General features: G+C 38.5%; 1 protein-coding gene across 2 annotated transcripts in view; it reads right to left on the reverse strand.

Moving 5' to 3' along the window:
* Nucleotides 1-24,966, reverse strand: part of LOC120782635 (insulin-like receptor) — a 134,485-nt gene that overhangs the window by 35,952 nt on the left and 73,567 nt on the right. Inside the window, exon 1 of one of the 2 annotated variants that reach the window (XM_040115004.1) lies at nt 17,844-17,992. The exons of the other annotated variant lie outside the window; for it this stretch is intronic. The gene's annotated coding sequence lies outside the window, so the exon portion shown is untranslated. Of the gene's footprint in view, nt 1-17,843; nt 17,993-24,966 lie in introns of those variants that run through there. 2 annotated transcript variants of the gene reach the window in all.

Raw genomic sequence — 24,966 nt, forward strand, 5'->3', positions numbered from 1 at the left:
CGTAAAAGTCTAGAGCGACTTATTAAAAAGATTATGTGAACAATATTAATATCAATAAAAAAACTAAGTACGGCGTTAACAAATAGTGTAAACACTAACAACAACTAACCGTAGTGGATTGCAAATAAAAAAATATTTATACCGCAACTAATTTTCATAGAGGGAGATTGATACCACGAATGAGTACGGATTCTAGGCTGTGCTCCGCTCAATGCACAAAGTAGAATTTCTAATTGCAATGCTGTTTTTTCCCGAGGAAATGCACACAACCCCTTAAATTTAAACGCAATTCTTTCAAAGCATAGCTTTGCTAAAATCTGAAAATATTTCCTTGCATTTTATCTTTGCGAATTGCAATTAAATAAAATTTTCGGTTGCACCCGTAATAAGCGCGTCCTTACTGCTTTGTTTGTGTGCTAGTTATATACACATTTCTCGTCGTTCTCCATGTCTGTGCTTCGGGTTTCATTCATGCTTTGCCAACAGCGGAGTTGTAATAGTGCACAGTACGTATGTAAATATATGTATATGTATGTATGTTGGTATGTTGGTATGTTGGCGAATAAAAATGAAGTGGAAAATAAGTTACAGCGAAAAACAACCTACAAAACGTCACCAATGACGCGATCGGCTGTGTGTTTGTGCCAGGCTTTTTAGGTAACTAACAGGGTAACAGGACAAGCTGTAGATATCTTAAAATCGTTTTTGAACTTGGACTTCAAAAATTATCGAAGCAATAAAAAATAGATAGATTCAAAAGGAATGCGGATTGTGTACCAGCGATACATATGTTACGAAGACAAAGTTTGCCAACCGACTACGAGCGGCACGATCCCTTAGTTTTTCCTGGTCGTTCTCTAGCTTACAAAAACCGGTTCGGGCGACAAAAAGGGTCGTGTTTTGAACATAGCCTTTTATGTGCATATACTTAGTTTATACATAGAGAAGTATAGCTCACTCTCAATTACGTTGACATAAATGCTGCCACATATGGAGCACGACTGTTGCTATTACTATTTGTCCATCCGTCGTTTCTACCGCATCGCATATGCTCAATAACAACAATGTCATCAGTCACTCGTAATATCGCGTCAACTGTCAATACACACTGTGATACAGATTTTATTTACATATGTACATGTATTATAATTACATCAAATTAACTGCAACAATGGCGCCTATGACGTTTCTTGAGGCCGAAGTAACGAAAAACGTAAACAACAATCATTTATGCGTTATATATAGTACATAAGGGTACCAGCAGAGTGGACGCTTAAAGCCGAGCCGAGCTTATATGCTCGTCCACTCTGCGGAAAAGTCGCAAATGGTTGAAATAGTATTCCACGGATCACGCTGAACAACTTCGGCGAATTTCATTCCGATATCTCAAAAACTGTCGAAGAAGTTTTGTATAAGCCGTAAAAGCTAAAATTTGCCTTAAAAATCGCCAGCTCGAAACCGATTTTAGACCCATAGTCTCTTAGGCAAAGTTGTACAGAATGATCCGCAGAACATTTACCCGCACACGCGACTTCATAGATAAAAATCAACCTGCTCTAATGTTCATAAATACAAACGACAATGTGTAAACAAGAAAAAAGAGCTAGAGATTGTCATTTCCGATTGAGTGTTTCTGTTTGAGTGCTCGGGAGTTCACGTTCGCGCACGGACTGAGGCTGGCTGCACATGCCGTTATATTGGTTTAGCTATTGAGAGGTGCAGACATCGAAAACAACATAATACCAAAGGCTAATCAGAGTGCCAAGAAAGTAAATCCACTTGTAATATGTTTCGTCAAGTGCTGTTCCTTAGGTATTTTGTATGTGTTTTCCGCTTTGCAAAAATTTGCATTCAGTAATGTTATCAGGCCAATAACAACTGAGCCTCGAATGCCGACAACAACAGAAAATCAAAGTAAAAAGACTGAAAACAATGGCAACAATTATCTGCGACATTTCGAGACAGTGTCTGCTCTGAAGCTATTGTTCTATTGTTTGCTCTAGTCGTTATTATGCGACCGACACTGTGCTGACACAGTTTCGCTGTGCTGCCCCCCGAAATCCATTCCAGCGTTTCGATGGCGCCGACTTGCTTCCAGGGCTATGGCTTGTTGTGTATTGGCATGTTAGTGCCGCGTCTGTGTGAATCTCTCTCCATCGCATCACATTGTACTACATACACAGTCGGTTTTTTATCCGTCAAATCTTTATGGTTGCAGTTGTTGCTTACTACCCACAAATATACAAACTGTATGTTTTTGTTGCGATTACAGGGTTGATTTCAGCTGAGTGCAGAAGCTTGCGGTGCTGTTGACGCCTTGCGACATCCGACACCTTCGCGCAATGCGAGTATGTAGCAATAGCAGCAACAACAAAAACTTGAGATGACATGCTTTAACGCCTCTGGCAACAACCATATGTAATTGCATTGGTGAATAAAATCGATATATTGTGGTCAGCTGTGGAGCATGCGGCGTCACTACGGCACACCACCATCACCTGTGGTTTTGTTGGTGTATATTATATGCGTAAGTTAACTGATTTTTGTGTAAAATAATTCTTTTAAGGGCAATAAATATCTCCTCGCCCGCCCCAACTGGTTCGTACGTATGCCTCCTGATGCAATTCGAACGCTTTCTGCGCAAGAGATCTACAAATAGTACACTTTTGTGCATACGAGTACATTGCTGCCTGTGTAAGTACATATTCGTCAATTGCGTAGCTTCATCACTGGCAGCAGCAGCAAAGAAATCGTACGCAGACAAAGTGGCCTACTCTTCTGCAGGTGAGTGGTGGTCTTCAATCTTAATCTTGATCGATCTACAACTAGGTATTCTCGGTGATTTTGACGCTGACTTCGACATTAATCGGTTCTAAATTTAATGAAGATATCATTTGAACAAGTTTTCCATATAAGAACCTGATTTTAATAATTTTGTACGGCAACTATCTCTTATATTAGTCCGATATCGGCAGCTTCTTGGTGAAAAAAGAGGTATCCAAAATTTCATATCGCTAGCTGAAACACTAGGGATGTAGTTCGCGTGTTTACAGATATACGCTCGTGGCTAAATCGACTGATCCCAAATATACTACATATGTACATATACTTTTCTAGCATCTCTGACGTTTCCTTCTAGTGTTACTAACTTTGTGCCAAACTTAATATACCCTGTTCAGGATATAAAATACTGTGTTAGAAAATATTGACATTTCGCAGGACTTTACTGGTTCGCAGGTGAGTTCACAACTATGCCGTTTCACTGCTGGGTACATGGACACCTATGCATTTGTTGCGAGTGTAACGTGACGCGTCGATTTCAATGACCTAAATTCAGCTGCTTTGCCCCAGACATGGCAAAATTACATTACAGATGACATACATATGCACTTACATTGTATCTGCCATCACAGCCGATAGCAGCAACAGCACACTTTACATACATACACTTAAACAAATTTTTAACATATATTCACACACATGGCTGTGTAGACAATCGAAAATTGATAATTATCAAAAATCATTGTCCTCTCTGCGAAGTCCTTTCAATATCTGACCAAAATATATTTCACCGTCTTAATTAATAAGATCGGTAATTAACTAAATCTCGGATAATGTCGTATACAATAAATACGTGTTCTTAACCCTGAACGTGCTTTGTTAGTCAATTCGCCTAACAATCATCGTGTTTTGCAAACAGATGCAAAATTACGATGCCCGTCCAGGGATCATCGCTTAGGCTGATATATGTAACTAAGGTACACCTCCTTTATAATCGCCAAATTACCTAAAAAAATACGAATACGTCCTTTTCATCCCACCTTGTCTACAAACTGTGCAACAAAAGTTTTCGTGTGTGAACCAGCGCTTATGGTTTGTTGTAAACTGGTGGTCATTGACATGCCACATTGAGTTCCAGATATACATAAGTACATACTTACAACAGCGGTATAGCTGGCGCCAACCACTCTCTGTTGACGTTGGATGAAAAATGAGAGAAGCACACTGCTAATTGTGGTGGCGGCTGAAAAGAACATACAATTACGAAACGAATAATAAGACACACATTCACAATTATGCAAGTATCTATGTATATACATACTATGTACATAAGTATGTATGTTCATCTTGCCGGGTTATACCTAGAGAAAGAAAAAATTGCGATTCTTGAATCTACAACTATGACAAAGTACTTTTATTAACATTTCTCTTTTAATTAGGCGAATTAAATTCTATCAAATTTATGGATTTAGTGAGCACACACCACTTCGTAGTCTCTAAATATCAGGCATGGGATCGTGAAAACGTCTAAAGACGTCATGTGAAGGTTGTTGTTGTTGTTGTTGTAGCTGGAGAATTCTGAGCTAACAGTACGGGTTCGTTCCGGTTACGTAGACCTGACTATCGATGGAACGGTCGTCTTTGATACTTGGCGCCGATATTGGAAGATCTTTTCTGGATTTACGCAGAACAAGTTTGGTGCAAAAATAAGTTTGAGAAATGAAGTGGTTTGCTGATACGCACATTTTCTTTACTTGCAATGACTGTGCGAGAATGCAGGAGTGTTGCTTTGGATTTTGATAAGCTCTTGGACTGAAAGTGTTAAGACCCATAAATCTTCATTTAATCATCATTCTTAGACATTCTTGTAAAATAAACAAATATCAGCTTTAGTCTCTTTTGAATTAATACCGAAGCATTCAATGCGCAACGGTGTAAATAATAGCAAAACGAAATACATATGTACATATGTACATACATATATAAAAACAACCAGACAATGTAAGCACTTTACTGCTTTTGAAGAAATACGTAAACAGTACATTTAAATGAAAACTACGCAAAAAACGACTGCGCATGCGCGGGCAATTCTACTACGTAATACTACAAGGCAGTAATGGGACACTTTTCGAGGCAGGCAGAAGTAATTGGCAAAATCCATAGAACATGAATGGAAGGAAAGAGAAGTACAACATTTTCGCATCACCGCTTCTCCACACCTCTATTACGACTACATATTCAAACGGTACAATGCGTAGATTTATACGAGTATACATATAGCCATGGTGCAGATGGGCTCCTTTTGTCTAGGACACTCTTATATAAAGAATTGGCGTATTTTGTAAAATATAAGAGAAGCGCATGATTATCTATTGGCTGGTAGATATTAAATTGAAGTACAGTTAAGCAAGTATATAAGTATGTTTTTATGTACATACTTATGTATGTAAGTGTAACCTGTCTTGTTTTACTTTTGAAGGACTAATGGATGGAGACATGTATGTACACACTTATGTGTATGCATAAATTTGTTTTTTGCATCGAAAGCCTGTACCCCAAGTGTGTGTCAGTGTGCAACTTTAATTCGAACTAAACCTCCTACCGTCACTTACCGATCCCTCCGATACCACCATCAAGTATTACGTCTAGATGACGTTGGAGCAATGCTCATACATACATATGTTTATAATAGTCTGAATGCATCCAGTTACAAGCCCTGTGCAATGTTTGTCGCCAAATCCTTCCCTTATAATTTAGTTGTTATACTCTCGCAACAATGTTGCTAACGAGAGTATTATAGCTTTGTTCACATAACGGTTGTTTGTAAGTCCTAAAACTAAAAGAGTCAGATATAGGGTTATATATACCAAAGAGATCAGGGTGACGAGTAGAGTTGAAATCCGGATGTCTGTCTGTCCGTTCGTCCGTCTGTCCGTCCGTCCGTCTGTGCAAGCTGTAACTTGAGTAAAAATTGAGATATCATGATGAAACTTGGTATTCCTTGGCTCCATAAGAAGGTTAAGTTCGAAGATGGGCAAAATCGGCCCACTGCCACGCCCACAAAATGGCGGAAACCGAAAACATATAAAGTGTCATAACTAAGCCATAAATAAAGATATTAAAGTGAAATTTGGCGCAAAGGATCGCATTAGGGAGGGGCATATTTGGACGCAATTGTTTTGGAAAAGTGGGCGTGGCCCCGCCCCCTACTAAGTTTTTTCTACATATCTCGGAAACTACTATAGCTATGTCAACCAAAGTGTACAGAGTCGTTTTCTTTAGGTATTTCCATATACAGTTCAAAAATGGAAGAAATCGGATAATAACCACGCCCACCTCCCATACAAAGGTTATGTTCAAAATCACTAAAAGTGCGTTAACCGACTAACAAAAAACATCAGAAACACTAAATTTTACGGAAGAAGTGGCAGAAGGAAGCTGCATCCAGGCTTTTTTAAAAATTGAAAATGGGCGTGGCCGCGCCCACTTATGGACCAAAAAAACCATATCTCAGGAGCTACTAGACCGATTTCAATGAAATTCGGTATATAATATTTTCTTAACACCCTGATGACATGTACGAAATATGGGTGAAATCGGTTCACAACCACGCCTTCTTCCAATATAACGCTATTTTGAATTCCATCTGATGCCTTCTCTGTATAATACGAGTATAAACATTAGGAACCAATGATGATAGCGGAATAAAACTTTAAAATATGTGAATGACGTATTATGAAATCTCGATTATCACTTTACCATGCGAGAGTATAAAATGTTCGGCGACACCCGAACTTAGCCCTTCCTTACTTGTTTTAGTATGCGTTTATTTGGTCCGCGTTCTAGTGGTCCACTTAGTTTTGAAGTTCTGTCGTTATTGTTGTTGAGTTTGATTTCGGCGGATATTTCGCACAACGCATTCCACTTTTCTATTGATTCAACCATTTGGTCTACTACGTTTTCAGGGGTTGGGTCCATACCGAACACATTCTTGAGGTATTGCCTCTAGCTTGTATTGAGTACAATGGAACAACGTATGATCTACGTTCGCAGTTGTCTCATCTCCCCAATTATCGCATATAACATTATTTTCATGTCCTGTAAGAATATATCGGAATTGTGGAAGTACAATTTATGAATTTTGTGACTGAATTTAAAGCCAACAAGTAAGGAAGGGCTAAGTTCGCTACTCTCGCATGATAAAGTGGTAATCGAGATTTCATTATCCGTCATTTACATATTTTTCAAATGCCGTATTTTTGTAAAGTTTTATTCCGCTATCATCATTGGTTCCTAATGTACATATGTATATACTCGTATTATACAGAAAAGGCATCAGATGGAATTCAAAATAGCGTTATATTGGAAGAAGGCGTGGTTGCGAATCGATTTCACCCATATTTTGTACATGTCATCAGGATGTTAAGAAAATATTACATACCGAATTTCATTGAAATCGGTGGAGTAGCTCCTGAGATATGGGTTTTGGTCCATAAGTGGGCGAGGCCACGCCCATTTTCAATTTTTAAAAAAGCCTGGATGCAGCTTCCTTCTGCCACTTCTTCCGTAAAATTTAGTGTTTCTGATGCTTTTTGTTAGTCGGTTAAAGCACTTTTAGTGATTTTGAACATAACCTTTGTATGGGAGGTGGGCGTGGTTATTATCCGATTTCTTCCATTTTTGAACTGTATATGGAAATGCCTGAAGGAAACGACTCTGCAGAATTTGGTTGACATAGCTATAGTAGTTTCCGAGATATGTAGAAAAAACTTAGTAGGGGGCGGGGCCACGCCCACTTTTCCAAAAAAATTACATCAAAATATGCCCCTCCTTAATGCGATCCTTTGTGCCAAATTTCACTTTAATATATTTATTTATGTCTTAGTTATGACACTTTATAGGTTTTCGGTTTCCGCCATTTTGTGGGCGTGGCAGTGGGCCTATTTTGCCCAATTTCGAACTTGACCTTCTTATGGAGCCAAAAAATACGTGTACCAAGTTTCATTATGATATCTCAATTTTTACTCAGGTTACAGCTTGCACGGTCGGACGGACGGACGGACAGACAGACATTCGGATTTCAACTCTACTCGTCACCCTGATCTCTTTGGTATATATAACCCTATATCTGACTCTTTTAGTTTTAGGACTTACAAACAACCGTTATGTGAACAAACCTATAATACTCTCCTTAGCAACTTTGTTGCGAGAGTATAAAAATGCAATGAGTACCATCAATCAACCACGGTATTCATCAGATTTGGCTCCGTGTGATTTTTTTGTTTTCCAAACAGAAGTTGCCGCTAAGTGGTACCCGCTCTCAGTCGATCGCAGAGATAAAATAAAACTCGCCGAAGGAGATGAAAACCATCCCAAAAAGTGCTTATGAAATGTGTTTCGAGGACAAAATAAATATTGATGAATAATTTTGCGTGTTATTTACAATATCAGGGTACTTTTTTGTCACAATGTATGTATGTGTAGCATACTGTCTGCGGCTTTTCACATCCGCATCCGCTTAAAAATGTAATGTACTGACATACATACATTATATACATATGTGCATACACACATACCGAAAGAACGCTTAACAGTATGGATACTTGAATATGTTAATGAGTTAAGGGAGTTTGTATTTATTTGGGTTAGAGCAGTGTAACCTTGAATTGGTTGTTAACCATCACATGCTAATGCTGTTGTCGAAATACTGTGGCGATCAGTTATTATACGGTTATTAGTGTTTTTTATCTGTGGTAAAATGAGTTAAATGCAAATATGTACATACATACATACATAAGTATGTATGTATATCGAACGACTGTTTTAGCTCGTTGGCCGGTATGGCCGCCAGTATGCCGGTGCAAGCCTTTTGAATAGCCTCCACGTCTGCATAACGCTTTCCTTTCATGGGCAAATACATTTTTCCGAAAAGGAAGAAGTCGCACGGTGCCATATCAGGTGAATGCGGGGAGTGGTTAATGGTTAAAATGTGATTTTTGGTCAAACAATCGGTCACAAGCTGACACTTAAAACGCAATAACTTCACTTCCAATCAATGTCATAAAATTCTCACTAGATAATCGATGAAGATAGCAGATTCTAACGCACCAGTCGACATACTTATAGGTGGCGCCACCAGGGCGCGCTAGATTCGAAAAGTACCTGTTTACTTTGGAACGCACCTTGTATTGCGGACAAGAGTCAGGTTCGTTCATAACATGCTTGAAATTGTGGGATCATTTAAGAGATAGCTTTAGGTTTTGTTAGTTGCGTCGTTAGATGGGGGCTGCGCTACTGCACTAACCCAAGTTTATATCCTTCAGATGAGACCCATTTTCGGCTTAATGACTTCGTGAATAAACAAAATTGTTTGTTGATCAAGGAAAGCAATTGCATTCGCAAAAATTGGCTGTTTTTTTGTGATTTGGCGGCATCATTCATCGGGCCTTATTTCTTTCCAAATGAGACACTCTATGTGAACACCTTAGGTGTAAAGTTTGGCGACTCGTTAATTGTTCAATAAATGGCCCAGTCAAATAGCCGCCAAGATCATGGGACTTTATGTACATACTTATGTCTCTACATTATTTTCTTTGATGTGATGATATACATACTACATATATACTTATGTTAATCAAAGGTTAAAGCCAACCGACCAGCAACGCTCGAGGATCAACGTGTTATAGCCGAAACGCTCTTCCATCGGGGTAAATGGGTGAAGATATGCAAACGGAGCCGTCGGCCATTTGGACGACATTTTGCCCAAATCATAAATGGCATAAAAAAACAGAATCCACTTTGACAAATTTAAATGTTTTATTTCATTTTAACATCACGTCGCTCTTAGCGGTTAACCCGTCTCTTCACATGCATTACTTCCGATGATGATTCTCCATAGAACAAGTTAAGAGGTTGTTCCTACTAGACTATGGGTGTTTTATTGCTACGGATGCTTGGAAAAACCAAAACCCTTTTGTGGGCACTTACATTTTTTGAATGCAATAAGTATGTACAATACATACATGCATATGTACATCCTATATGTGACTGGGCTTTGTTGTCTTTTTACTTTACAAATGCGCAAATTGTGCGTTAAAGGTGTTAAGCAAAGTATTTATGTAAGCCACTGTGCATACATATGTATATATGTATATATATATGTTCATATATATGTATGTATATATACATATATGTATATATGAATGTTTATGTAATTCTTTGTACCAGGAAGTTCGCACTTAACTTCAGCGCCACTGTGGCGTCATCACCTTGCAACTTACAACAAAATCAAAAACAAAAAATAAGCAAGTACATACTTATGTATTTAAATATGTTTTCTCGAATGTTGTACTGAGAACATAAAAGAGAGCAGCAACCGACAACATCAAAGTATGCGCATACTATTTTGCTCGCTACCCTTAAACGCCAACCACCCAAGGGAGTTGCGAAAATGTGAAGCGATATCTCACCAGCGGCAGTGCTGTTGAAGAGCTCAATACCAAAATAAAAGAGAAATCTGAAATGAATGTTGGCGGCGATATAATTCTGAGATATATTTATGTATGTAGAGTGTTTGCATGCTTCTGTCCAAAGAGCTGTCGCGGCAATCAAATCATACTCCTTCATACATAAAGATTGTTTTCGTTAGAGTATGTTCACACGTTGGACATTTTTTGACGACTTCACCTGTTCAGATCTCAAGTGAACAAATACTTAAGTATATAAACAAGGTCGCTTCGCCTCTTCTTGTCGTTCTCTCGTTTATAAAGCAGATAATGTAGATTATAGAGAAATTTCAATTGCGGACTAGCGTGTGAACTGTCAAAATCTAATAAAATACGATGAGTGGATTTCACCATGGCTAGCTCGGAAGGTGAAATTTTTACACTCCCGCGTGGGCATTGAATGAAAAATATGCTCGCGAATATACATTTCTATTACAGACTTACATATTTTGTATAAATTGACATATTTTGTATACATACATCTGTATAAAGTTCCAGCTTGAACAACAAAATAGTCCGCGTGTGAATACGTTCTTCGATAATTTGCGCACCTTAAAAGAATTTCAAAATTAAAAGGAGATATTACGAACAAGAACACAACGCGCAACTTGATGCGATTCGTCTTTTCTCGGCGCCCGCTCGCCAACAAATTCGAGTTGTGGGCAACAAAAGTTTCCTTGTATGAACCAGCTAAAAGTGTAAACATCAAAAGGCAGCAATTCAAGAGAGCACACGAGAGGAAAGAGCGAGCTGTTGTGGCTGATAGGCAACCGAACCACCTTTTGCTTAATTCACCTGTCGCGTCCCCCTGGAACTCGTAATACGTATTTACGTTATTGACATGCCGAACATTCTTTAAGATGGAGATATACATACGCAATATATGTACGTACATGCTTACATATGTACATATATTTCATTAAATTTGTTAAAATTTCGGTTGCTCGTTTAAACGCTTCCACCAAAGCCAACTTTAAGTAAACATCATATACTACGCACATTTTTGCATGTGTTTCTACATAAATATGTATGTAAATCACTTACATACATACATACTTATATACGCTGGAGTGGGTTGTCGCCGGTCCACAGGTTTGATATGCTTTTGGGTGGGATGCCGAGCACTTTGCAGGGTATGCTTGCCTGTGTGTTTGAATCGGCTGACATAATAACGCTTGAGCATATGTAAATAAATGTATGTATATTTATGTATATACATATGTATGTACATATAAATATGTATATCACCAACGGTCGCAACTGGAGAATGCTGGCGATAAAAGTATTGAGCGAAAAGACATTTTGCGCATTTAAAAAATTAAATCAGCTAGAAAGCAAAGAAAGAGCATTCAAATACATGCTGTACGTACATACATACATACATATGTGTGTATGTACATATGTATGTATGTATATGTATGTATGTGGAGTGAAGTATATGTACAAACATACATAAGTATGTATTTTGTTTCAGCAGCTATTGATGATGTGATCCCAATGAGGCCGCTTGCACACAAGAGCTCGCAGCAGCAGCATTCTCTGCAATAGGTGCCACACATTCTTAGAAAAGCTTTTTTGCACTGTTGTTTTCTGCTGAAGAATTTCATTTGCAAATGTTTACATATGTATATGCAAGTGTGATTAACATTTACTATATACATACATAAATACATATACAGTAACAAGCATATTTGTAAAACTAGTTAGTTACTAGCTTTTAGAAAGGTGATTTGTGGCAGCAAGACATACCAACACACACATACACCTCATATACACAAAAACAAATGGATAATACAAATATGTATATTTATACATACTATATATTTTCAGCGATATATACCATACATACTTATGTACATACATAAGTACCTGGGGTCTGTATAAAAGTACAAGCATACATATATGTACATACATAAGTATGTTTTTTTCGTCAGCAGCGTATGTGTACAGCTGCTCAGCTGTGAGCGTAAAGCGATTTTCAGTGTATAACGTATACGCACCGCCTCTCTAAACACATATGCAAACACATGCACATATGTACATATTTACATATGTACATGTATGTAGCATAGAAAAGTAAATGCGCAAATAAAAACGTTGTTGTTGTTGTGGCAGTTGTTTTTCTCCAATTTATGCGCATAGTTGTCGTTCTTGCTATTGTTGTTGTTGCACAGTATTTATATTATTCATATTATTAGTTTTTTGTTTTATTTTATTATTCTTCTTCTGTATTGGCTGAAGTCGCTGCGCTGGACTACAACTGCGCAGCAAATATAATCAGCGAGAATCGTTAAGAATACTCGTACATAGTATGAAGCTATGAAGCATAGGCGCTGGCATACTAGCGAACAGACAAACGAACGTTTGGGCAGAAATCGGCAACATCATTCAGCAAACTGGTGATGGGTGGCGCCACCGTTGTAAGGAGCAGAGGGATGGTGTAAAATAGACATTTATAGTATATAGCGCATGTAAATATGTACATACATATGTATGTATGTGTGTAGATATTAGAACAATCGAAAAAATTAATGCTAATTCATTAATTGTGTAATGTTGTTGTTTTCCCTTCTCTACAAACCTACAAGATGCAAAAAAAGTGAGCGAGACATAAGCGAAGGGGTGAGTTTTCTATGCCAAAGGTCTATTTAATTTCGCTTTTTTGCGATACAGTAAATGGAAATGAATATAATACTACAACATAAGAATCGGAAAAACATTGAGCCTAAGCAAGTTAACGCCTTTGCTACTCTCATAGTAATCTTACAAGGGTTTCAAAGTCCGGTGGAAGCAGAGGACTCGAAATGAAAGAGAGAGAGAGCTTATTGCAAGAACTGAAACCGCTCGACTTTCCCAAGCGACATCGCTTCGTTCTTTGGGCTCTTGAAAAGTTCCAAGAAGATCCGACGTTTTCGAGCCAAATTTTGTTCAGCGATGAGGCCTCTTTCTGGCTCAATGTGTAAGTTTGAACACCCAACTCTTTTTTTACACGGTAGATATGTACGTTCCTCAGAAATCCGTGTAAAAAAAACCGTGTAAAAAAAGAGGCGTTTCCTATAGAAAAACAGGGATACGTTCCATGTCATCTGAAACCCGTGTAAGATTAAATAAAGAACAATATTTACTTCCAAAAACCGTGTAAAAAATGTTGAAAACTATAAAAATTCAGATATGCATACAAATTGTATGTTCATACGGCAATTTATTGAGCATTAAAACTTAAAATACATAATTCATACAGGTGAAAAATTGGTATATTAAGCAAAAAACAAAAGAAATCTGTTAATCCAGAACTAAGAACAGAAAAAATAAGGAAAAAATATTTACACTGTACATTCGTCGCTACTTGAAAACAAGCGCAATATTGTTTGTGACGAACTGTACCAAAGTCGGTATCATCGCTGGAGATATCCATTTCAGCAATGTAAATATCATGCGAACAAAATGTGTAGGTAAGGGTTATCGAATAAAGGGATTTCCCAGTTACTACCATGTATGTTCATTTCAGCAATGGTGCTAAGTGTGGTAAAAATAAATATAATTACAAGACAGTGATATAAAAACCGGAGTAGATTAAAAATTAAAAAAAAAAATTTCTCAACCGTGTAACTTCAAATCCGTGTAAAAAGAAACCGTGTAAAAAAAGAGTTGGGTGTATATGTATAAATAAGCACAATTGCTGCATTTGGTACGAAGAGGAACATGAAGAGAAGAGCAGTGATTTTATTCCGAAAAAAACAGCCGTTTAGAGTGGTTTGAGGGCCGGTGGAATATTCAATCAATATTTCTTCAAAAATGATGCCGGTGAGAACGTAACCGTCAACCGGCGACCGTTATCGCGACATGATAACCGACTATTTGATGCCTGAAATTAAAGCACGTGAACTTGACGACATTTGGTTTCAACGAGACGGCGCTATTTCGCACATATCGCATAAAACAATGGATTTATTGAAAGAACACTTCCGTGAGTAGCTAATTTCCCATTTTGGGCCGGTCAATTGACCATTAAGATCGTGTGATATCACACTGTTCGACTTTTTTTTCTGTGGGGATATGTAAAGTCTTAAGTCTATGCGGATCCCGCTTCGATTCAGATCTCGGAGCAAAACATCACGCGTGTCTTTCGTCAGTTGCCAGTCGCAATGTTTGAACGAGTCAACGAAAATTGGACTCTGCGGATGTACCATTTGAAACATTTTCTTTCGTGTGTTACAAACTTCGGGCCAAACTTATTATCCCCTGTTCAGGGTATAAAAAAACCAATATAATAATAAAACATTGCCAAAAGTCGAACGTACGTATGCATACACATGTATGTATTCTATGTGCATGTTTAAATGCACTTGGGACATTCTACAATAATTAATATTTGCAGTTTCGTCAACAATTACTTCCACAATGCATTGGTGCTGGAAACTGTATACACAGAGTTATACATGTACTTACATTTATAAACATATAACATATACATATGTACAACATATAATGATTTTCGGCATTTGTTGCTTTGTTTTGGTTTTAGGCGCCCTTCATACATACATACATATGCACAACTGGCATGTAATATATATACTTCCAACCGAATGCTCGTATCGTATTTCGTGTGTGTTGGAGCTGGTCGCACTGTCTCTTAACTGGTGGTGGTGTTGTTGTTGTTGATATGATAATGAAGTGTGAACGGTGAACAAAATTGTGGCTTTTGGAAGCTTTATTTAATGCTTAATTGCTGAGTTTCTTTATTTGCTGTAAAACATATCGTGACCTAAATAGTTTGGGCTCGTTTTAGAGAGAAATTCAAAGTGACTTTTTTCTTAGTAAATACTATAAATATAGGTTACACTACACGAAATATGCGAGGTATTTGCTTACAACTGAGTGCGCGAGTGTCAAAGGTGACTCGTACGGGCCGAAATGATGAGGCAGCATATTGTTAAAACACTGTCCCGCTGCAAGCACTATAAACCGCCGCGCAATTTGCTTTAAGAAGAACAAAAACATAGGAAACTGAAATGCGAGCCTCTGTTACGGTTTCCAATTCAATTGCATTTTGCTTGAAGTTTTGAAACAAAAAATTCGTTATCACCGTAATCAAACATGAAAACACGTTAACTTCGGCTTCGGAAGCTATAATGCCTTTCACAGTTGTGTCTAAATTTTAATCGGCCAGTTTGCATGAAAGTTATATGATTGTACCGTTATTTTAGACAATAATTTGTGGCAAATTTCGTGAAGACAACGAGTCAAATAAAAAAGTTTTCTATATAAGGGCATGTATTTAATAGTTTAGTTGGTATGCCAGCTGTATGCTATAGTGATATGATCTGAAACATTTCTTCGGAGATTGTAAAATTACCTCAGGTAATGATCTATGCCGAATTTCTTGAAAATATCTCGTCGAATTAAAAAGATTTCCATACAAGCACTTGATTCCGGTTCCGACAAATGAGCAGCTTTTTAAAGAGCAAACGACGTGTGCACAATTTCAGCTCAACAGACAGGGCTAAATCGACTCAGCTCATGATGCTGATGATTTTGGTATCGGTGAGGGAATTTTCTGCTAAATGGCTGGATGATTTGGATCTTCCAGCGGAATCTTCCAACATGATAAAGATCCAAAGCATAAGGATAAAATTTTTGAGGGTTGACTGCTTTATTATGGTCACAGACAATTAATCTAAAGAGCTAAAATTCAATAATACCTAGAATTAAGTAAAATTTTTGTAATAAAATATGTTATTTTTGTTCTGTTTGTAGACTTTTGTCAACGTGATTTTTTTGTTTTTTTTTTCATATCATATTTGCTTTGATATATGACGAATACTAAGAGCCCCGTTAAGATCGGGAAGGAGATTTCCGAGCCATTCTATATCAAACAACATCGGCCTCAACAACTGCGCCGTTAGTTCTGCTTTCTTCAGACTGGAAAAGGAAGCGAAGCAAATGGGTCTGGTAGTGATTTAGGGGAAGACCTGTCATCAAACAAACAGTAGTCGCACTCGTCACTTGACTCCCACGTCAGTGTTGACGGTCATAACTTTGAAGTCATAGGATCTAGGAACTAATATTAACACCAGCAGCCTCGAAATCCAACCCAGAATAACTCTGTATAGTCCTCTCTACACGACGAACAAAGAGCAAACTTTATAAATCACTCATTATTCCCGTCCTGCTATATGGTGTAGAGGAATGGATGATGACAATATCTAATAAGTTGACGTTACAAGTTTTCGAGAGAAAGGCTCTGCGGAAGATTTAAGATACTTTGCGCAATGGCAACGGCGAATATCGCATTCGATGGACCAATAAGCTGTACGAATTATACGACGACGTTGACATAGTTCAGCGAATTAAGAGACAGTGACTACGCTGGCTAGGTCATGTCGTCCGATTAAATTAAAACGTTTCAGCTTTGAGAATATCCGCGGGGTGAAGCAGAGGAAGAGGAAGACCTCCACTCCGATGGAAAGACCAGGTGGAGAAGGACCTGACTACAGTTGGAATCTCCAATTGGCTCAGAGCAGCGAAGAGGAAGAGCGCCCAGTGCGCTGTTATAAACTTGGCTATAACCGCGTAAGCTTTGTCCACGCCAATAAGAAAGAAGAAGAAAATGTGAAAATTATATTTTCGGCAGAAGATTTTATAAACAAAAAAAACATATTTGTTTTATTTTTAAAAATTTGTAATTGAACAAAATAATCCTTCAAGAGCTTGTAAGTTACTATATCTCGAAGAGCTTTGTAAAATTTCAATGAGTTCGCGAGAAATCTTGACAACCGACTTTGAAAACACAATTTCAGGAAAAACGCGTTTACAGTTTTAGGTACCTATTAAGCTGACCTTGAGCACGCAACTTTTCGAAGCTATATCTAAAAAAACTATTATTCAGATCAACTTGAGTATTTAGGACAACATTGTAGAGATGTTATAGAATTAGATAAGACAACAAAAAAAAATTGTTTGAAGCCGTGAAGCTCATGCAACCACTTAAGAGAGCGCCATATTGATAAAGAGAACTATTTGAATCTGTAAGCAGGTCTAAAATATAACCACAACTACTATAAAAAATAATAACTTAATTAGTAATTATATAATTTACATAGTTATGCAAGTTAATAAATAAATAAAAAAATAAGCAAAGTACATGCCTATTCTGCGAATTCGATAAAGCACTTAGAATTCAATAATAATAATAATTCGCGGAAATGCCACAGTCATTGCTTAATCCAGAAATTTCAAAACAAGTAAACACATTTGTTGACGAATCAAAAGTCCAAACGTACATATGTATGTATCTAGTATATACGTACTTATACATACAACCAAGCATAGGAATATACATACATACATACAGAAATGTATATGCATATGTTTACATATGTATGTATATGTAAAGAAATGTTTGTGAACTACTGAACAGCGCCAATAGCACAACGCAGCAATGAGTCATTGATCACAAAGTTGTAAGCGCCGGATACGGATGTGGAAAAACATTACTGCATTACATACTTATGTATGTACATATATAGAAGTTGTATTGCGAAGTTGCGTCATTACCTTTCTTTTTGCACTGGTGAAATCCGCCTTGAAGTTATTGCTTCGAGTATATTTTTCTACATGTAGCTTTGTTAGCCCACTTAAATTACGCAATCTTTTCCGAGAATTTCGCGTCTTTGTCGTTGAGTAGCAAACAAATTTATGGCGATTTACACTGAAACGAATTCACAAATATACATATGTACATATTTATGTATATGCGTGTATACAAACTTACGCTTCATTAATAGAAAATAAAAAAAATCACAGTTATTTGTATTTATGTACATATTTGCATTACTTGCAAGATCTACACAAACATACAGACAACCACACTATGTGCTTCTGTGACATGTGAGTCTGGAATACATGAATTCACATACACGTGCAAAGTGACGGGCGACGAATGAAAATAATTTTCGCCTGATATTAAGCACTTTGTTGATGCAATAATTTTCACGCGCGTAAATTTTCCACGGACATACGCGCACACTCACGCACACACATATAGTATAATCTACAAACGGCGCATACACAAATTGAAACGCTGTGGCACAGATAGAGATGCTGCTGCTCATTATCATATGATTGATATGCTATTAGCATATGCAGATCGAACTGCCCATCTGACGCTGGAGGCTAAGCGCCCGGCGGCTGCGAGCACAGATGCTTGGTTCGAGCGGTCGCACGTTAGCGCGACCACAACTTCCGGTCGCGGAGCGCTGCCCGCTGCATAGTGAATAGCCTTGATCGCATCAACAGATTGAAAAATTTAAAAAAAAATAACAAATTCGTAAAGTACTTTTAGAGAGAACACTAAGCGATGATTTGTGGATTTTTAAATAGATTTTAGATTTGCTACAGCTAGCAATGCTTTGCGCAGCTGCGCTTGTGGTGTAATTACAAGCTGGTATTTCACTAATTCTCTTACATTCTTCACACACACGCATACACACTCGCGCATACGCACACAAGTATGGCGCTGCGTTAAACGCCGTAAATACCAAAATACCGCCAAAACGCGTTTTATGAGTTACAGCTACACAGCCCGTCTGTGTGTGTGTGTATATTAAGGCGGCTTGCTGTTGTTGTCTATTTACGACGTGTGACTCTTCGTTGCGGTTTGTTTGTTTTTAATCGTATTATGATAATTTATTTTGTCTTTCACTTAGTTTCACTGTTGCTTGTTTTATTTTTTATTTTTTATTTCAAATTGGCTCTCTTCAATAATATAGAAATACGAAGAATTGTAAAGCACGCATAACCGAACCGACGTTGAAATACGTATGCGATTCCCGAACTCTAAAATGCGGCTATGCGAAGAATTTTTCGTTTGCGTTATAACAATATTATGCGCAGGTTGCTTTTGAATTACACGAAGCACTCGTAAACGCCAGAATCGTTTAGAAAAATCGCACTAAACAAAAGGAAGACGAAGCTTTTGCGAAAACGGTGGGTTTACCCAAAAACGACTGCACAAGCACAAGCGCTGCTATAAACAAAACATGCGGCTTTCCGACCACCGATCGCATGCTCCGATCAACGACTGAGCAAATGTTGTGCCGAAACAATGCGTAGTGGCGCAGCCGACCGACCTACCGTACATACATACATACATACATGTCTACATATATTCGAACATACTTGGTGCTTGAGCAGCGAGCGAGCGAATGATCAGCGCGGATATGAATATAATGAAAGAATACAATGTAGTAGTTGCCCGAATCAAAATGCGAGCGCGCGGGGTAGTAACGCGTATGCAAACGCTACTTCATATCATAGGAAACTATTAAAACACACCATCGCCGCCAGCGACATTCAAGTCGTCATCAAAACAACAGCGGCGCTCGTAATGGTATCCAACAACATGTATTTTTATGTAGTTGCATATGTGAGTGAACGGCCGAGCGCCACACGTAAGAGAGCGTCGTGAGCGTGCGAAGCGTGAGCGCATGAATGAACAACCAACCGACTGAACAGACAGGCGATTCGAAATCGCGCCGCATCGACGCGCGCTGTTCGTGACGCGTTGGAGAGCGCACGCGGTCAGATGCGCGCACGAATCGCAACGTTGTGACGTTTTTTAAATCATGAATGAAAAACATTTCCAGCTATCAGCGGTTTGAAACAACCACAATAATATTAATACATATGTATGCATATACTAAGGCAAAGGCACATATTATGAAAAAAGTAAATAAAGCAATAAAAATAAGTGAAAAGGTTAGCGCAGCTACACACACTCCGCCAACTATGTAGCCATATAAGCATATAAACAAATCTTGATATGAGCCTAAGCATGGGCATAACCAAGTAATAGACGGTAGTACTGTGATTGTATGCTGTGTTGATGATCAGCGCTGCTGGCGCCTCAACAGCAGAGAGCGATAGGCGCGCTGATTGGAAGTGCTAAGAGTATGATAAACACTTTCGTTGGCAGAGAGCGCTGAGAGTGATCAGTAGGTAGCAGATTTCGATGTTGAGCACGCATGTGTGCTGTTTAGTCCTTTTTCGAAGTTCATTATCCTTTGGTTCTTGTGTTACGAATGTCTTATCTTTTCACCTTTTTTTTGTAGTTGCTAATCTGAAATATTCAATAGAACTTGTATGTACCTGGTTTTTACGTGTAACCAGTCGCTATATCATGTAGATTAATGTGTGTGGCTAAGTGGTGCGTACTCGTATACTTTCTAGATAATGTGTTGAGTTGATATTTTTGTTTTCACTTTTAGACAAGGTTGCATTTCCAGGCATTATTGCTTTCTATACACATACAAATGTAAGTAGTTATAACATATGTAAGTAGTTATAACATATGTATGTATACATAGGTATATGCTTTTATCGCTTTTATCTTGTTGTTATTCTTAGGCAGAAGGGTTCAAAATACTATACTTACTTGTTTTGAACTGGTACAATCAATTGATTGAAAACCTAAGAAAGTCTGTAATACCCATCACAGGAGCATTTCTTATAAAAAATATAGGTATGTACGTATTCTAAAAGCGTAATAGAACAATAATAATAATTCTTTCCGAATTTCGAGAACATATCTTGTAAAATAAAAACAACTTTTTTTTGATCAATCAGTTTGTATGACAACTGTGCCGACAAATGAGCACCAGCTTCTTGGGAAGAAAGAGACTCAAAAAATTTCTGATCGATATCTCAAAAACTGAGAAACTAGATGGCGCATATACAGATGGACCTTTTTAGGGTAGAAAAACCAATTATTGAAAATAGAAAGCTGATCTACGACATCAACGAAGGCACCAAGAACTACCCTATTCCAAGTGGAGTACCACAAGGTTCAGTGGTAGGACATCTTTTATGGAATCTCCTGTATGATGACCTCCAAAATAAATGTAATGAATGCATAAATGGCTGAGCACTAAACAGAATTATTGCTCATAAGCACCAGGAAAATTGAGGAACAAATAACTCTCGCTATAGGAGAGTGTGCGATTACTTCACACCCACACTTGAAGAATTTAAGGGTAAGGACTCCAAACTGAAATTCAAGGAGCACTTGGCATATACATCAAATAAAGCTAAGAAGATTTACAGTGCCTTATCAAGAATGATGACAAATGGAGGCTGTGTGCGCTCCAGCCATCGACTGTTAATCGCAAAAGCGATGCGCTCAGTAATGCTGCTCCAGTATGGATATTGGCACTAGACATAAAAGCGTATACAAGACCAATAAATGCGATACATAGACTCACAGAAATGAGAGTAACAAGTGCTTTACGAGCTACTTATATCTAGCGAAGCAGATGAAGTACTTGCTAGTATGCCGCCAATAGACATGCAGGGAGACGAATTCACGAGATTATTTGAGCTATCAGCGCCAATTACAGAAATCAAAAAAAGAGAGGAAAGAGAGAGCCTAATTATATGGTGGACCCAGAGACTTATACCTGAGATCCATGTGTAGATAACTAGACAACATGGGGACCTGAATTTCCACCTGACCCAAATATTAAGCGGGCATGGTTGCGTCAAAGGCTACCTATAAACATTTCAAAAAGACGTCAGCCCGTATTGTTTTATGTTCGGAGTCCATAGAAGACTTTGAACACGTGTTTTTGCATAGTCCTCGGTTTTTAAACATAAGGGAAAAGTTAGAAACTGCACTAGGTGGTAGTTTAACGGTGGAAAATTTGACTGCATTTATGTGTCAGTCCTCTGACAACTGGCAAGCTGTTCGTGAAGCGGCAACTTCCATCATGACTAAAATAAAACAGTTACAGCAGAACAGACATCAGTCCGTCCGTGCTATAGAGGAGATATAAAATGACTTGTTACTGCTACGAAATAATATCTTATCTGGTGGTTCCGTGGAAGAGTCTTGAGTTGGGAGTAGGTTGGGTTTAGCGGATTAAAGTTCCGCACTCCGGATTTCGATGCTCCTCTCCCCTAATAAAAAAAGGGTATAAAATTCATCTAAAACACAGAATCAAAATCAAGTCACTCGGTAGGAATATATGTTTGTTCATACATATCTACATAACTAAACTATATCTTCGGAGATTGCGCCATTGATTCTTGGTGAGAAAAGGACATATGCAAAATTTCAGATCAAAAGCTGATGGCCGAGTTCGCATATAGTACATATACCAAACAGACGGACGGACGACCGACAGACGGACAGACAGACATGTCATACTGTTCTATGAAAAATTGTGTGAAAATATCTTTTGAAATGAAACAGTTTTTCATCTAAGCGCTTGATTCCGAACTTTCAGTTTGTATGGCAACTAAATGCCATGGTGGTACGATATCGGCCGTTCCGACGAATAAGCAACTTCTAAGGGAGAAAGACACATGTGTAAAATTTCTGAACGGTATCTCAAAAGCGGAGGTACTAGTTCGCATATACATATACCGACGGACAGACGGACATTGCTAAATATACTCAGCTCGTGACGCTGATCGTTCATACATATGTACATACGAGTATACATACATATATACTTTTTATACTGACGTCTTCTTTTGAGTGTTACAAACATCGTGATAAATAATAAATAGCACATACAGACATTTCAATTATATGTATGTCTACGTCTGCATGTATGCACGTAGACAAGCGTCTACATATGTATGTGTGGCTATTTCGAGGCGAATGCCAATTGCCGCTGTTGATGCACAGACTGTAGTTGTCGTCACTTTTGGTGTTTGTGATGGGCCGATGATTCCATTGCCGTTATTATTGTTTACGATGACGGTACAACAACTACTATGGTTACACACATACATATACATCCATGCATACACTTGCAGTTTGATTTGAGTGTGAGTGCGCGCCGACGATTAAGTTGTTTACGATTTTTACGCTGCAATGGAGTGCGCGACTTGGGTGGGGAAAGACCGGCACGTTGTTGATGATGCAGTCCGGGCTGCGTTATTGCAAATATTGTTGTTGTGTTTGTTGTTGGTGCGGTGCCACTCATTGGCGGCACGCTCGCACCTCTGCATATTTTCATTGTTTGATCGGCGGGGGAGGTTTATTTGCATTTGCTCGTGCAGTTCATTTGTTGGATGACGACTACGATTTCATACTATACTGATATTTTGGCGCGAGAATGACGTCCAGAGGCTAAGTTTGCATCGATGACGCTAATTGTTTTCCAGCAACAATCGAAAAATAGCAGTGAATACAATTCGTTTGCTTACTCTGTGCAAAAGAACACACAATACGCTATAGCTTTTGGATTTTCGTTTGTTAAAAGCTCACACTTTGTTGCTTGTGCGCGGCTAAAACAAGACTATAACGATGCCCCAGTCTCCATATACGCCAGACCTGGCGCTTGGTGTGTCTTTTGCCTAATTCCAAGTAATCTTAAAGGGCCGTCGTTTTAAAAAAACATGCTGAAAGAGCAAAAGGCTTTGCCAAAATTCGGGTTTGAAAAGTGTTTCGACAATTGAAAGAAGCGCCGGCATAAGTGTATAATATCGAATGGAGACTATTTTAAAGGCGACAACATTAATGTAGACAAATGCATAAATAATCAAAAAGCGAAAACTCCAGTAAATGTTTGAACACACCTCGTACAACGTCCGGTGTGTTTAACGTGGGCGCCTACTGACGACAGCCTTACCCCACGGCGCTCAAAAGCACAGCGGATCAAATCAAATGCGTACATCAGCGCCTGAAAAATGCCAGGTATTTTTAGTACCAAATGGCAGCGTGAAATGGACACAACAACCATCTTGGTAGGGTTCGATGCCCATCTAAAATCTCTGCCGTACTTTGGTTCCGGCAATCGCTTGCAATGCAACTCCACATTCAACTAGCAAAGTGTCAGTTCTTCCCGCATTTGGGTTTTAACCACAACCACCACGATACTCCCCGAAAAGCCAGCCCGCATGAGCAGGTTAGAGCGAACTCCAGGGGCTCCTGCTCCCCGTGATACCAGAATTAGGTCTCCGGTCAGACCTCTTAGCCGAAAATACTACCAGTTGAGCTTCCAAACAGCTCTGGACTGGTGGCCAGAGGTTGGAGCCCATACAGACATCACATATACACACCACTCATACATGCCCCGTGAACCGAAAACCCAGACTCAGACAAAATCTTAAGTCTGGGTTATCCTCAAAAAACCCAACGTCCCGAATGTACTTATAAGTCGTCACTTTATTGCCACCTACACCTAACCTTATCGTCTAGAAGCCTGCTGCTCCATAGATATCCCTCGCTTTCCTCATCATCATCGGAAATCCAGTCATTCCGCAGCAATGATATACTCAAGCCTCTTCTTAATCTGAACGCTGTATGACAATCAGGTCAAGAGTAGGTGCACCCCCTCTGCATAGCATCCATTGAGAGTGAGTCGTAGTATAGAAAAATACGCGAAAAGGTAGTTCGATATGAGGAGAGCAAACATACTGAAAATTTAAATTAAAAAAATTTTCTTTGTTCGGAAAATTACAAGCTCCTTGTGATGGAACAGTGAGTTAATGTAAATGACGGCATATTGAGTTCTTAAAGTGGCGACTACAAAACCACCCACATTTCGCAATAGATAGTTTCCTTCACAAGTGACGACTCATAAGAGAAGAAACTTAAACTAAAATACAGAAAATCACAATTTAAATCGCAAAACTAACGCATTATAGAATATGTACTCTTTTATTAAGA

Source organism: Bactrocera tryoni, chromosome 1, assembly GCF_016617805.1.
Source record: "Bactrocera tryoni isolate S06 chromosome 1, CSIRO_BtryS06_freeze2, whole genome shotgun sequence".
NCBI lineage: Eukaryota > Metazoa > Arthropoda > Insecta > Diptera > Tephritidae > Bactrocera > Bactrocera tryoni.